This window comes from Coffea eugenioides, chromosome 8 (genome assembly GCF_003713205.1).
Source record: "Coffea eugenioides isolate CCC68of chromosome 8, Ceug_1.0, whole genome shotgun sequence".
Classification (NCBI taxonomy): Eukaryota; Viridiplantae; Streptophyta; class Magnoliopsida; order Gentianales; family Rubiaceae; genus Coffea; species Coffea eugenioides.
Genome location: NC_040042.1, coordinates 29876771 through 29894162, shown reverse-complemented (window position 1 = coordinate 29894162; position 17392 = coordinate 29876771).

The following is a 17392-nucleotide window of genomic DNA, read 5'->3' as shown; positions in this document are numbered from 1 at the left end:
ATTGGTTTTGTTTTACTTTTCCTCATGGTTTTGTCTTATTTTATCTGAATAGAGTGATTGAATCCTGGCAAGAGTTGGCAGGCGGTCCGCCGAACCCTTTGGTTCGCCTTAGGGGAAGGTGGAGCTGTCACAATCGCTCCTGAAGTGAGCAATCGAACTAGACTTTCCGAATCCACCTATACCATCAGTCGCCCTCTAAGCTCTTCCGAACACTGCTGGAGTCCATATAACAGTGAGGAACTTTCTGCCGATAGTACATCCAACTCCTCAAACTCCTAGTAGAAAGTGAAGATTAACCTGTCATTCGAATCCCGCAACAAACCTCCCCCATAAGCGCGGCCGTGATTGACACTTGCATTCGTATTTAGCGTGAGCCACTGCGCCGGAGGTCTCTTCCAGGAGACCGCCATCGCTCTACACCTCAGCTTCATAGCTACCATCCACCGGGACCATGGGTCCTCTAGGTCGCCCCTAAAGCTGTCCCTCGACAACGTCCTAACCCTCTCCAATTGCTCGACAAACTGTTCATTCATGAAAACAACATCTCATGCCTGAACAAAAATTCCTTCAAACCGTACTTTATTTCTCTTCTTCCATAAGAACTATAACACGAGTAATGGAATAATTGTGCGTATGTGACCCAACGTTACCAAAGAAGTCGAATAAAACCACGAAAGAGTGTAGCTGAGACAGAGGGGGAAGGACCGTCCAGAATCCCGAATCGTCTCTGAAAATGATCCCATACATCTTTCGCCACCGGACCAGATACAAAAACATATAGTAAGAACTCTTCCACAGCTAAACAGCAAGAACAACGAGAGCCCGGAGAGAAGTCTCGCCTCTTCAGGACCATCTCTAAAGGCACCCATCCCCAAATTAGCTTCCATACGAAAAAAAAAATCTTGAGGGGTACCCTACTACTCCAAACAAATTTATCCACACGTGAGACGTTACGCTTCTGTCTAATAGTATCCCACGCAGCCTTGATTGTAAAATTACATGTGGCATCACCTACCCATACCATGCAATCCTCCTGGTCTAGATATAATTGGACTTCTTAAATTTTGCGCACCAAACTCTCGGGCACCCAATCCCTCAACTTTCCAATCGCCATTGTCAAAAAATTCCGCTAGCAACATATGCGGAGGATTTAATAAAGGAACCATCTCGGCAAGTGGTAGGTCAGAAAGCCACCGGTCATACCAGAAGTCGATAAATCCCTTACCCAGACACCAACGAATGTGGCTTTCTGCTACCTTCCTGATCTTTTCCAAATGTTTCCACAACGCTGAAGGTCGACATATCTGAACCCTAGCGGGATGCGTCCCCTTAATGTACTTAACTTGTATGAAGTCTGCCCAAATCGAATCATTTTTCCTCAAGCGCCACCATAGGTTGCAGTCAAAAGCCTGGCTCATATTTGCAAATGATCGAAACACTAATCCTCCCTCCTCCTGGAGGAAGTACAAATTCTCCCAAGCCATCCAATGAATACTCCGTGACTCGGATGATTTATCCCATAGGAATGAGCTACAAATCCTTGCCAACCTTAGAAGAACCACTTTTGGGGGATGCAGCGCTTGTAGTAGATACATTGGGATTGATGTGAAAACGTGTTGAATCAGTACCAACTTTCTTTCATACGATAACAATCTCGCACTCCAATAGAACACCCACTCTCTCATCCGGGAAACGATGTTGTCAAATAACAAACAGGTGTTTCTTCCCTTAGAAATAGGCACCCCAAGATCGGTGAACGGCAAACCTTGATGCGAGAAGTGCAATTTAGAACTTACCCATGCACATTGATCTTCTGACGCTTGAGAAGAAATAATGAAAGAGCTTTTCATAGAATTAATCTTTTGACCCGAGTAGGATTGATAACTATCAAGAAGATTCTTCAGAGCCTCCAGGCAATCCTTCGAACACCGTGTAAAGATCAACATGTTATCCGCGAAAACGAGGTAGGGAATTTTAGACCCTGCTGACACACAAAAGTGACTCTCCTCCTGAGAAAAGAGGTGCCGCAACCCCCAATCTAAGAATTCAGCTACTAATAGGAATAGTACCGGAGACAGCGGGTCACCTTGTTTAACACCCTTTGTAGACCTAAATAATCCCACCGGAGAACCATTAATCAACACTGACAATCAGTTATTAGACAAAGTACAGAAGATTAAGTCCACCACCCATTCTTGAAAGCCAAATTGCCGTAACATAAAAATTAAAAAGCTCCATTCAACCCAATCGTACGTCTTCTCCGTATCCAATTTGAGTAACAAATTCGAGGAGTTTAACGTCCTATCGAGGTCCAAAACCATTTTTTGAGCTAGCAAAATATTATCCACAATACTCCTTCCTGACACAAAACCCATTTGTCAAGGCGAGATCAACTTGTGCAGAAGCCCATTGATACGGTTAGCCAGAATCTTGGAAACAATCTTTGAGCTCATATTATAGAGACTAATGGGGTGAAAATCGTGCCATTGGAAGCCCCAAGGACCTTCGGAATAAGGACTATGAGCACACTCGAGAAGCCTCTTGGTTGGGCACCCCCTTTAAAGAAGTCATGTACAACTCGCAACAAATCCATGTTAATAATATCTCAGCACTGCTGGTAAAAATCGGCTCCAAAACTATCCAGATCCGAAGCACTCTCAAGTGACATAGCGAAAATGACTTCTTTTAATTCCTCTATTGTTGGCAATTTTCTCAACATCTCATTTTCTGCCAGAGTCAATCCAGGGGCCGAGAAATTTAATACCGGGGCAGCCCTTCCTCCCCACTCAGAGGAGAATAGTTTAGAGAAGAATTGGGTAGCTGAATTCTTAATTCCCGACTCATCTTCAATCCATTGACCATTATCCCTTTTAATATGGGAAATAAAATTAGCATTTCGCCTCTGCTTGACCACAGAATGGAAAAATCGCGTATTGGCATCCCCCACCTGGATCTATTTTATAGCCGATTTTTGTCTCCAAAATTCATCTTCTACAGCCAAAGCCCGAGTAAATGTTGCCCAAGCCTTGGACTTCGAAACATCATCCCGCCGTAGCTGAAACTCAGACTCGCATTGATGTAACTTCTCCTCGGCCAGCTTTACCGCTTATGCGATATTACCAAAACATTGGGCATTCCACTGCCGAAATTTTGTTTTGGTATGGACCAATTTTCTGAAGAAACCATGCATTCCCCTAGCTGTATTGGTTCTTGCCAAACTTCTTGTATCGTTTCCAAAAAGGTCATGTGCTTTTCCTAGATATTGAGAAAACGGAATGAGGAACCCTGCGTAGGCCTTTGTCCACACCTAATCAGTAACGGGACATGATCTGACCTACCACGGACCAAGTGGGATACTTTAGTTACTCCAAACATATTCGACCAAGTTTCCTTGACTAGTGCCCTGTCCAGGCGCTGCCACATAGTGCCGTTCGTCCAAGTAAAAGGTGAACCATCGAAGTCAACTTCAACCAACCCATAGTTAAACATGGTGTCATTAAACTCCTCTATGTTGCGTTCATTAGAAAGGGCCCTCCCAGACCGTTCACTATATTTGGAAATGACATTGAAGTCACCTGCCACCATCTATGGTCCCAACGATTGATTACTAACCTCCCGCATCGCTCCCCATAACACACATCTACTGACCCTCGTGCACTTTGCATATAGCCGAAAAAGAAAAGGGAGAACTAGCCCAGTTCATTGACATATGGATAAACTGGTCTCCTATTTCCTGAAAGCTAATGGGAAAGTCCTCATTCCAGAACACCCAGATCTTTCCTTCCAAAAAGGATTGAGCTCTCGTGTAATGCAGGAATTGGCAAATAGCCTGTAAGTGCTCCTGACACGTCATTGGTTCTAATAATACAGTCATATGAACCTGATTTTGTTGACACAATTTTCAGAGTAGACATTAAGAGTCTTGCCTAGACGCACGTCGTATGTTCCACACTAGCATGTTAAGCGGCCTAATCAAAAATACATATAGAGGCTCTAGCTTGAGACAGGAATTGCTGCAATTTTTTGTTGTAACTAAGAGAACGGCCTGGTTTTTTGGATAAGGTATTAAGGAGTTCCACATCCCTGGAATCAATAATTGCTCCACTCGGCAACTGATCATCAATCAACTGAGTTCATTGCAGCTGCTGGTTTATGGACCATTGAAATGCCTTTAGCTCTTGAAAGGGAATGCCAACACCCTAGGTTCCTTCCAATGACTTCCTTCGGAGTCCATGCAAGGCTCGCGGAGACGATGAGAGAGATCGACCATCTACGGAACAGCAGCGACCTAGTAGTCGCGCATCTTCCAGTGTCTCCATCTCTATCAATTTCAATGTCACAAATCTGTTGGACGTTACAACTGGTTCGAAATCAACCTCCTGAGTGGTATGCTCGATCTCTATGTTGCTCGTAGCCTCTTCTCCCTCCCCCTGGAGTCTGGACAGCCCCTTGGATCAATAGTTGCAACTGATAGGAATTTTCTAGCCCCCTTCTCGTGCTGCAGAGTCGCACCTGCCAGACCCGCAGATGCTCCTTTTAGAGCTGACGAAGAGGAGGGGTCTCCACTCTCAATGGTCATAGTTCGTAAGGCGTCCTGGCAAATCCCCTCAACTGTTGGGGTTACCTTTACTACCTCTGTGGCAGACATTATAGCTGCTAGGAATTTTCTAGCCCTTTGCTCGTACTACAGAGTCGCACCCATCAGTTCCGCAGTTGCTCCTTTTAGAGCTGACGATGAGGACGGGTTGCCGCTCTCCATGGTCATCATACCTAAGGCATCCTGGTGAGTCCCCTCTCCTGCTAGGGTTACATGTACTGCCCTTGTGTTAGTTGTTGCAGCTCTTTTCCCCCTGACCATGTGGAATTTTGGTTTGTATACATGCGTGGACAACTTTTTCCCTTCAACATTCTATCGAACAGTTTTCAGGTTTAGGTGTTTCCTATAACACTTATTATCCGAATGTCCAACCTTCTCACAGAAACTACAAAAATTTGGCCACTCTTCGTACTACACCTTTTGCCAGTGGCCACCGTCGTCATCTCCTATCCAAATGCGAGGAACAGGGCATTTTGCAACGTCCACTTCAACAAGCCGCTTCAAATTCAAGGTTGTTGAATCCACTTGTAGTGGTCTCCCAATCAACGAGCCAAGTTTAACAGCACCCATACCAAAACGTTGGAGGATTCTTGGTTAACATTGAAATGAAGTGTCCATTTCGATACCGTCATCGGCGATCCCTAAATATACCACGTGCGACGGAGGAAGATTCTTGTGTAATCCTGAGCAGTAGGCCGTATGAGTACATGTTTAGCATCCAACAAGCCTATCGAGCATGAGCCTTTCAAGCCCAGAGTGACAAAAAATTTCCTAATAATTTCCATGGTAGGTCTGTAATAAGCAAACCTCCCTATGAGGGTATTCCTATATGGTTCCACGAGGGTCATTAGTTCCTGCTTCAACATCACCAGAGCCGGCTTTCCTCAATGAACCCCAAGTGATCCAAGGTCAGGAAGAGTAGAGGCTAATGCACCCCCTGCAACTATATCTGCGAAGGTCTTCCCCGGTAGCCTGTTATGGCCATTCGACGAGGGTATCAGCGGCCAAGAGGCTGCCATGAAGGCTAGAGCGAACCCTAGAAAAGACGTTGAAAGCTAAACCCTAAGTGCTTCCTCTGTAGCAACTTGTCACTAAGATGTCAAACCTAGTACCATTCAATAACTCGTATGGTTAATATTCACTAAATTTGATGTAATATCCTTTCTTTGTGCCCCTAAAAAGAAAGAAAAACAAAGAAAATGAAAAGGACATATTGTGTCTTCTAAAGGGTTCTTATAGTTCGATTATGGTGATTCTAAATATAAAAAAAAAAAACCAAAAAACATATATATAGTATTAGAGCAAGAATTACAACTTAATAAATATAGACAAATGCTAATACCCAAGTGAATGTATAACATTATTTGTCATACTATTTATTAGTATTTTAGATTATCCTTATATGTGGATGGCAGGAATAAAATCTCCAAATTCCTTTTCTTTCACTTTGAGTGTTTAATCTATTTCTAACATAAAGAACGTACACAATTTTGTCTTCTATTTTGTATGAAACAAAAACTCAAAAAAGTACAAAAAGTGATGCAAGAATGGAAGAAGGAAACGAAAGAAACATGATGTAGAGATTTCCTAGTTAAAAGAGACTCTTTTTTGTATTTCTATTTAATTTAGAAAATTCATCGTCAAACGAATTCCAAATAGAATTTGATTTTATTTCTAAAGTAAAACCTAAACATTTTCTAAATCAATGTGTATTCATAAAGTACAACCATAGCATCAACACAGTAAAAATAAAACATTTAGAATTACAAGTACAACAAAGTCATTAGAATCTCTAGAGAGGTTGTAATTGAAAAGCAAAAACTCAAAATCTCTAGTGAGGTCATAATTGAAAGGTAAAAACTAAGTCACCAAACCATATCAGTAAAAATAAGACATTTAAAATTACAAGTACAACAAAATCATTAGAATCTCTAGGGAGGGTATAGTTAGAAAGTAAAAACTAAATCACCAAATCATATCAGGACTTTTTATATAGTATATATAATATCTTAACAATAGGTAAAATGAGATAACTCTCAATATTCTTTTAATAAGCCTACTAATTATTCTTCTTTTGGCGAATGGAATTTTAACCCCATCAGGATTATTCAATTGGGTTTCTTTTCATTCAAGACTATTTCTATGATCCCATCTTCAGTCTCTACTTTCTTTTTTTATGATTTTCTTAGGTCTCTAAAGACTCCATTATAAGAGTTTGGGTGATGAGTTTTCTTGATACTGGGCTAAAATAATCACATTAGATAGAAAGATATCACCAACTAAGTTAAATAAGAAAATTTACAAAATTCACCTTATTTCAATATGTCATGAAAAATGCAAAAAAAAAATTGTATCCTTAAAGTTTGCTTAGGATGGGTTGAGACGTAGATTAGCTTGCCCTATTTAAAACGATTCATACCCCTACGGAATATCCTCCAATGTAGAAGGTCTTAGCATGCCATCTCTAAGATATGATAGCCCATCTTTATCTCATTGTTATTTAATTTCAATCTACACTACCAAAGTAACACAAAAACCTTTCTCAGATTTGTACTTTGACTCGTATACAATGTTCTAATAATGCATTTCCCTAATGTCTCTATATAATGGGAGGGACTAACGCTCGTTATATACATTCCACTCATCAGTCATTACACATATTTCTTCTGATCTAATAAAAATTCAGAGAGAGAAGTAGGAAAAAGCCAAGTAGCTTGCATAATCCTTATTTCATGCAATCGGTATGAGTTTCTTCCCAAATTTAGTTTAATTAGTAATTTGTTAAGTTATATGGCAATTATCAGTTTTCGTGGATGATTTATTTTATTTTGTCTTTTAATTAGTTATTTTTCACTATATTTCTTGATTTTTATTTTTTGCATTTTTGGATATTTTTTGTCAGCATTTTAGAAAATCTATCGTTTGTCCTTTGTATTTTGTGCTTTAGGAAGCTGAAATTTATCTCGCCAACCACACACACACATATCTATATATTTTGCCATTGAATTTTTGTTCGATCGTGAAAATCAGGTTTTTTTGTACTTTTTTTAATATATGACAAAACATGTAACGCATGGATTTTTTTCTTTTTCTTTTATTGTTTTTTTTTATTTGTAATTTGTAACATTTTTTTACATCTTTTTTGTTAAAATGTTATAGGAAGTCTATCTTTTATCTTCAGAAGTTAGAAAGGTTCGTTATGTTTTTTTTTTCATTTTATATTTTATGTTGTGGCTTGTTGTTTGGGCTTTTATTTATTTACTTTTTATTATGAATTCTTGTGAATAATGGCAATCATGTAGCATCTAGATTCTTGTTTGCTTTTATTCCCAATTTTTTATTTTTCATTTTCAATATATATGTTAAGTCCTATAGTAGTGTTTCTTAAAATTTTTGATAAATTTTAAATATTTGTTGGATTTTATTCTTTTTTCAGGTATAAATATGACCAAAAAAAATGAGCACCCAACCTCTATCTCCAGGGGTTCATTGGTATTGCTACGAATATCAACATAAATTCCATACCTTTTTTTTGTTCTCAACTTTAATGAAGATGTCATAAAAGAATGTCAGTTTTTTGGTGTATTTTGATGAAATAGCAAAATCAGAGCTGGAACTAATACGATTTAGTTCAATAGTTAAAACAGGCTAATCTTAGAGCTGATTAACAAGATAAGACAAGATAATATGCAGAAAATTGAGTTCAAACTATATGTAGAAGTTTATTGGTAGATTTCTTTATGACCTACTCATAATCATTTCCTTCCCCGAATGCATCATACCTTCCACAGCACTTCAGCAAGTATTGCTGAATAAGACAAAATCCTAAGAGGACCAGCATAGGATTCCTGGCCGGAATATGTGTGAATTTCCTTGAGTGATTTGGTTTTTACTTTGCAAGCAAATATATGATCAGAGTCTGAGATCAAAAACTCCTCGCCGAACTTGGTGAAGAAGAGAGGCTCCCACCCCCTCACACTTCTCAAATTCGCTCTACCAGAAATAGTGCACAAACTAGGCCAAGATTCCTTCACACCATATTCTCCCATAACAAAAAGCTCGCACTTGAATGTATCAATTCCAATAGTATATCTAGACATGCAAGCGCATCCGTCCAAAATTCCCAGCCTAAAAATAGGCTTATTCCTACCACGTTCCATCGTTGGCATGGGTAATTTGCTAATTTTGTTTGTCGTTTCATCAAAACAAACCCAAGTCATGCCCAATGAGCTCTTGAATTTTATCTATTCGCTTTCTTCGAACAAGATGAGAAAAGGCGGATCATATGTATGCATTTGTGTGAGAAGCAAAGAAGACACGGAGGAGATGAAGAATGAAGTGGCGGCCGCTAGTTCAAAGGAGATGGAAATGACCACTATCCAAGAGGAATAAGTGATTTGGTAGTCGCCGACGACGATTTTTATGGGAAACAAGACTATGACTATAAGGATCTATTGAATGATTTTAATGTCCTTGGAGAATTTTCTAATGAGGAATTTGGGGTTTAAAATTAGGAGGGGGTATGTGAGAAAAGACTAATCAGACAGCTGTGGTTGTGAATCCATCTTTGTCGACGTCGCCACTGGATAGTGGAGGAGGTGTAGAGCAAGAAAGTTGAGGCACTTTATGAGGAATACTACTGATTGAGAGTCTAGTGGACTGTCCATCTCCATCTGGTGGTGGCAAGCTGGTTGGTGCCTTTGGAGAGACGGGAAAATGAGAGATGCTGGAGAGAGAGTCAACTAAAAATATTTAATTTTATATGCATGAAGTGGCAAAATTGCCCTCCGCTTTGCCACATATGTTGCTAATTTCGCAAATTAGGAGCAATTATCGACCAAATGGTTACAGGTTTACTGATTAAGTTATTTTGTGGTCAATTATTGACCAAAAATAGTTTGATGGCCAAAACATAATCCAACCAATAGTTTAGTAGCCGTTGAAGTTTTTTGCCCATAATTTAATGGATTCAGATTTCAGATTTCAGACTTCAATTTTATCAAACGCACCTTTAGTGTTTTGCAATTTCAATACCAGAATCAAAGTAAATTTAACCTTTAACTGGTGAATACATGAGGACATGTGAAATTATATCACATATGAATATTTCGAAGTTCTAAAATAGATTTCATAAGCCAGTATATTTCAACCTTATGCATTTCCTGATTTTTCATGAGTGTTCTAGAGAATTAGCCCAAATTCTCGTACCCCATTTCTATGCTCTTATAGATAAATCTATCAAGAATACTCCAATAAGTAAGGCATCCTCAAGCAAACATAACATTTTCTTTGGGAAGGAGGCCAATTGGTCTCTTTTGGTCTCCCTATGTCCTATGTCTTTTTTACTTTGTTTTTTGTATTTACAATAGTCTCTTAAGGTTATCGAATGAGAGTTCTCTCTCTTAAGGTTTCCGTGTGAGAGATTTCCCCTTTCCTACGATTTTCTAGTGAGAGTTTCTTATCTCGTAGAGAATTCTAATGGAAGTTTTTGTATTTAGTTTATTTCTTGTATTAGATCTAAACTTTTTTTTATATCTACATTATTAGATCCCACATTAACATCTAGAATTAAATTAGTTCATTAGCAGATTTGGAAGGAAACAAGCAGTATGGATAGAAGCATCTATAGATGATTTTGGGCTATAAGAATTTTATCTTTTTTTGGGAGTTTTAGTGTAATATTCTATTGATTTTCTAGATCTATAGTATCATGCATTTGTTTTTCAGATCTGTTTATATCAATGTATGATTGATGTAATTTCTGTCATTAGTGCAGATTTAATAAAATGATGGTTCTTTTATCATAAAAAATGTATAATACGTAATGAGTACATAATAATCACCCAAATCACCCCATAATTCGTTTGTTTCCAACTTAGTTCTTGGGATATCCAATCATAGATAGTTTTATCCTCACAGGTAACTTTTAATATATTTGGACATATTTCTTAACTCCCCTCAATGTATATTATATCTTTAACTCAAATTTGAATTTCAAATTTTTGTCACTGATATATAATAGCAAAGATATGATATTATTGACCTTAAAGTTAAATTGTTCAGAATAATGTCCCAATATGTTAATTATGTTAATCCAACATTCGGCAAACTAATTTCTCATCCATTTCAAATTACAGTAAGTATATATCCATATTTTTTTAACATATCTACTATATTAGCAATAATCTCACAAATCATCAATATAAATGACTAATATTATACTATTGGAATTACTACTTTTTATGGATACATATATATAATTTTCTCAATGAATTTTCTTTTGCAAGAATACCTCATAAGTAATTCAATTGTCTTTCTGTTATATATCGTTTTTTTAGTGAGTATAAATCTATACAACTGAAACAAAAATTAAGAAAATTCAATATTGTAATTTCAAAGTACTCCCTCCGTCCCATTGAAGTTGTCATACTTTCCTTTTTTATCTGTCCCAAAATAATTGTCACATACCCAAAATAGAAAGCCTGTTTACATCCAATTTCAACATTTACCCTCTTAAAATATGGGTCCTACAACTTTAACTCAAAAGTCAATGTAAAAAGGAAGCACCACAATTTGGTGCGTGAAAGACACCCCCAAATGTGTGCCATGCGTTTGTTGATACATGCTTTTTGATCATGAATTTTTGAGCTAAACAAAATAGATAGGCCCCACACCAATAAATTTCCAGCATAACTTTCTTTGTATGCATTACACGTTGGAGGGCAAAGGTGGAAAGTAAAATAAAAGTTGCAAAATTCGGTGCACTGTTAATAAAAATCACAACTTCCCAAGTGCGACAAACTTATCGGGACGGAGGGAGTAATATATTAATGATACTTTATCCATAATGACCAGAAAAAGTCAAATTCGCCTTCATCTGTGGAATAATACGGTGTCTAAATGACAGAAGTGTTATTAATTTAGTGAAACAACAATTGGTATGAGACTATCACTCCATAGTATCTCCAAAATTACAGTTAATTGTTTCATCAACACATGTCAGTAATGAGTAGAAAAATAAGGAATCACTTATGCATTTTGTCTTATAGATTATATTATAAAGTACAAATATTAATTTGGAAGTACAAAACATATGCTACACCAATTTAATAGCGCATAATATCGCGGCATGTTTAAACTTTATATTAGCACATAATATCAAAAATTTGTACTTTGTATTTGCCATAAATAGTATAAAACCCTAATAGTTATCATACTTTAATAGAATTTTATTTTATTCTTAACTACTACTAAATTTGGAGAACAAAAGAAATCTGACTAACATATATTTATGTACAAATATTTTTGAAATTATAATTTAATAATACATATTAGAGTCCTATTTCATTGAAATAAAGAATGTTCATTGGTACATTGTATGTAATTGAGGTTATGAATATATTACTAATGGAGATTTTATACATACACAATTTGCAGAAGATGTTAAGGTCTTTAAAAAATCATATTTGATTTTAAGAAAGTAACGATTTCCTCTATTACCAAGAAATCAAAGATAGAAATAATAGAGTATGAGTACATAGCATTTTCCATATAAAGAATTTAAATTATCGCATCAGAGCTAGCAATCATTTCTTATGACATCATATGCAGTTTTATGTAGTTAGATGTCTCTTTTTCATTGATTTTAGTCTTGAAACCATATGCTGATGCACAAAAACTAGACATAGTAATTTCACAACTATAAATTAAGATGTTATCAACATAGAATGACAAAGCCAATTCAAGGGTTAAAACATGCTATATAGTTACACTAAAATTTCAAGTGTCCCATAATAATTTCGTGACTCTAAATTATATAAACAAAGCATCAAGTATAGCATTTTCCTAAAAAGGCATAATCATCTTGATGTGAACTCGACCCAACAAGAATCTATCTTGAAGAATTGAATTGCACCTTTAAAGATTTTAAGTCTCTTATTGAGAGATTCATCTTCCAGGATATGTCAACTTATGTTTCTTCTAACTGAAAATTTGCCTTTTTCTCTAATCAAATTTTGTTCAATTAACTATAACAACCTTTTGCTCATCTCCTTTCTAGTCATTCTCTCCTATCCTTTGGATATTGTACTACAAAAAGGTAAGTACTCGTATCACAAGTTTCAATTTTTGAGGATTCTTTATAAATATATGTTGATGATATTTGTCAAGAAACAAATTCATTCACTCCCAATGCATTATCTATTGGATTGCTGGACAATTAGTGTTACCATTGGAGAAGATGAATGAGTTTTGACTAAAAAACTTGAAAAAGTACAATCTCAAACAAATTCAAGTATGTGGTTTTTTGTGCACTTAGCATTTCAGAGAAAGTTTAACGATTTGTAGACATCATAAGTTTGTGCGGCACCTCTACCTTTCTAGCTTTGATAAGACTAGTCAAATATCAATCTAATACAATAACATACACAATATCGTAGATTTGTACTTCAAGTGATGCAATCATTATTTGCCAACTTTGATGGATTTACACTATAAGATAGTAAAACATTGGTTTACCTAGTTCCCCAAGTTGAATCATAACTTGAAATTTCTAATATAAGGTTAAATATATTAGATATTAGAAAAATGTGAATACAATTCTATTAAACCCTCCATTGCTACCTCAAAAGGGCATATGGTTTAGAAAACTTTCATACAGTAATAATATACATTCTTATTGCAAATAAAAAGGGCACTATAAAAGTACATGCTCAAAGATTAAGGAATTAAATAAAATTTCCATATTATATGTTTTTATTTTAGTTACTTGGAACTTTTTAACTCTACAATACTAACAATCTACTATTGTAGGTAACCTATCAACTTCTAATCGATGCTCCTTCCATTCCATTATCATGTCATAGTTCACCTTTTTAGCGTTACAAAATTAGAGTCAAGCTATGAGTGTATTTGGATATGAGATTATTTTTAAAAAATAATTGAGAACAATACTGTAGTACTTTTTGATATGTGCTATATGAAATAAAAAAGTGGTTGAAAATTATATTTATAATGCCAATAGGATAATATTTACAAATTCTATTCACAAATTATACTATCTAAAAAGATCCTACTTATTTTTTTCTTCCATACTTACCAACTTGCCCTTACATGAGTCTTGCAAATGCAAGAGGAATCATTTATGTGAGGTCCAAACAAAATGTTTGTAGCTTAGTAAAGGCTAAGCGTATCAAATTTTAGCACCTTCATGCGACATATGTTGTCCATGACTATAACTCCAAAAAGAATGTTAATATTTCATTCTACCAACATGAGAAATGATACCACTCAGTACTCATTCTACTACTTATATAAAAACTTAGATAACCCTTCACCCTTCCTTGCCATGTGGACTGATCAACTTAGTTGGCAGTTATTAATTGGATAATTATAAATATTATTTATGTAAGGACAATAGTTATGAAAACATACAGATAATAACATGTGTATGTGTGCCTATATATATGTGTACGTGTATGTGTGTGTATATTTGATTGTCACATAAATAGACTACCTTACTTGATAATTATTTATTGGTTATTATAATGGTAAAGAGAGATCATTTGATTTATTGTGCACCATTTGATCTATTTTAGTTTATCTTTTATAAGTGTAACCATAAGATCATTTCCAATTACTAAAAAGAAAGATTAATGAATTCACAACAAAATATTCTCTTTCATTACAGTTGATGTTGTCATTCTACTTGTTTCGGCTTCTAAAATCTCTCTCTCTCTCTCTCTCTCTCTCGTCATCTTGTATACTTTCTATCTTTACAATTTGCAACCCTCTGCTGAAATTGCAAATTTCGTGTTCATTTTTTCCACAATACAATCATGAATTCCTTGACTAATTTCCTGATCTTTAGATTTTAGAATTCTTAATTTAAATAAAATTTGTACCCTTAGATTAGATGATTAAAAAAAAGAAGAAGATAACATTCATATTTTATTCTCTACTCATGTGCTTATTACAAAAGAAAAAAGAAAAAAAAAAGGCTATAGAGAGGACTTTATAGACAGAAATTTCCAAGAGCTTCACTAAGCGAGAAAATCCTTTAGCTTGCTAAAGAAATTTGGTGAGAATATAGGCAAATAAAAACCCATTTTTTCTCTCTTTGGTTTTTGCAAGATTTCAATTAACACTAAATAGTTTATGTTTTTTTCCATACTTTTTCATGCTTACAAAGATCAAAATTTAGAGAAATACTTTCAAACTCAATTTTTAAGGTCAGCCTTGGAGCTCACTCTAAGAATTGATTTACACGGTCAACTGTTTTTTGGTAGCATTATCAATGTTCACTTTTTGTTAGATAATCTTTCTATGACATGCATGAGTGTTTTATTACTGCATGTACATACTTAGTTATAATTCACCGTAAAAATTAACATGATTTCACGAGGTCATGGTAGGTATTTCGTTTAATAATTGTATGCATTGCTTGCCATACTCTTTTACTTAAAACCAATATATTATTTATGTTTTTATATTTTGTATATTCGGCTACATCACTCTTATGTGATAGGATTTCGTAGCTATTCTTTACTTGATTTGCTTTTTATAGTATAGTTCTTAATAGGTACTACTTTACCAAAATGAAGAAAAAGTTAGCAATTACAGTCATCTGTTTCATTTGGAATTATGATATGGACTACTAAACCCAAAAACAAAGAAGGAACTGTGTTACCAAGGCATACAAATCGAAGAATTAGTGCAATCATTGCCTATTTTGATGTATTCTTAGACACAGTAACTACTTGAGCAAACTAGCACATCTAGACTATCAAGCCACAAGAAAATAATAAAAGATCAATTTTTCACACCAATAATAAAACTGGAGTTTGAAGAAATAGCAAGTGCCACTACTGCCACAACCTAAGTTTCAAGTATCTTCATTGGTGAAATCCAAGAAAATTCAATTGAACTTGCTCCCACAATTCATATTAAAAGAATACACATCTAATGGCAAGTTATCTAAAGCCCAGACTCCATAGATTTTTGCACAGAAGTAGAAACCACATGCCAGTCTAGCTAAAAAAGTCAAACCTGATCTGCATATCAATCAAATTATTTTAAATTGTCAAACTTTTTGAGGTTATGCACAAACTACAGATAGCTGACATTTTTTGGATAGAATATTGTGATCCATTATGTTGACAATCCAATGTAATGGGATCATAAAACATGCAATAAGTTCGGATAGAAAAATATCTATTTATGACTCTTTTATCTAGAAATATCTAGTATTGAAAAGCAATCATGAGTCAAATTGAATGACTTGACTTTGGCTTATTTTGATTGTTATTGTGACTTACACAAGTTTGGACCCTCCATTCCTACACAAAATTTGAATAAAAAATTGCTAGGCACTACATAGTCAATTCTTGCTAGTCTTCTTACTAAATTGACTACTTGTTGCATGTGAGGGCAAATGTGGAAGAATCTTCATCAAAAGCAATGATGGAGTACAATGGATAAAAGGTTGAAATTTTGAAAAGTGTCTCTTATTTCAAGACAGAGGGAGTATCATTTAGTGTCTTTGTTCTATTTGTTGCATGTTTACCTGTATCAAAAGAGCATATAATGCTATGCAACTAAACATAAATATTATATAGCATCTAACTTATAATGACCTTTTTTCTAACCAAAATTTTTTCTAGTATGGGAAAGATGAAATTTAATAAGAAGTTAGGAGGAGAAAAGGAGATTTGAACCAATGGCCTCATTTCAGCATACAAAATCTTATTTTATTGCTTAACTTTTCTATGGTATGTATACTACGAGTCCTAACTATATGTGGCAAAGATAGGTAGAAAATTAAGTTCATGTTCCTTGAACTTTCTTTTAGTAGCAGAATATTAAATTGATAGCTGCAATATTTTTAGAACTCATCAAGGCTGAAGTCTAAGGAAAAACTCAAAAGAGGAATAAAGGAACAAGACTCAAACCTTTACTGTAAAAATATTACTCATGGCTAACAAGTTTATGTAGATGCAACGGTTGCTACAAGTAAGATCACTTAATAGCTTATTAATTATATAAGTAAAAAGAGAATGTTATTTTTAGTCAATCTATCAAGTAGCAAAATAGAAGAAAACTAAAAGCACTAGAAGATGGTATATCTTTTTTCATGGTCCCTTGCTTTAAAATCCCTTTTAAAACCTTCTTTAACCTATACGATATAATATCACAAACAAAATTATAAGTATCAACTTTTAGACAACTCATACAATAATTGCAATTACAACTTAGTCACATAAATATAACAAAAGAATATGTGAACCAATTTGAAAATAATATTAACAAATAAATACTAGTAGTTAAAACACCTGAAAAAAGAACAACAAAGGGCACATAGGGAGAAAAAGCAATAACCCCACCTAAGGAAAACCAAACCCAAAAGTTTAGAAGCACAAACTTAATTGTTTTTCGCAAGATACAAAATGGATGAAATGAAAGTTAAGAAGAAGAAAGAGCAAATATTCTCATGTAATTGAAAATATGGGGAAAACAATAGTAATTGTTAGCTGCATAATTCCAAGAAATAATAAACACTCTCACATGCAAATCTCCAACGTAAATCCAACAGAAGGGCAATAATGTAAATCCAATAGCAAACCTGCTCCAATAAGCTATATCCAAAGTTCTAACTCATCCAACTTAAGATGCCTGGAATATTCAAAATGTTTCTAAAATAGACAGTCGAAATTTAAAGATGAGTTCAACTAAAATTCTTTTTGATATAGTATAAGGATGTCTTGCCAAAATAGAAGGTTACATAATAGGGGAATTCCT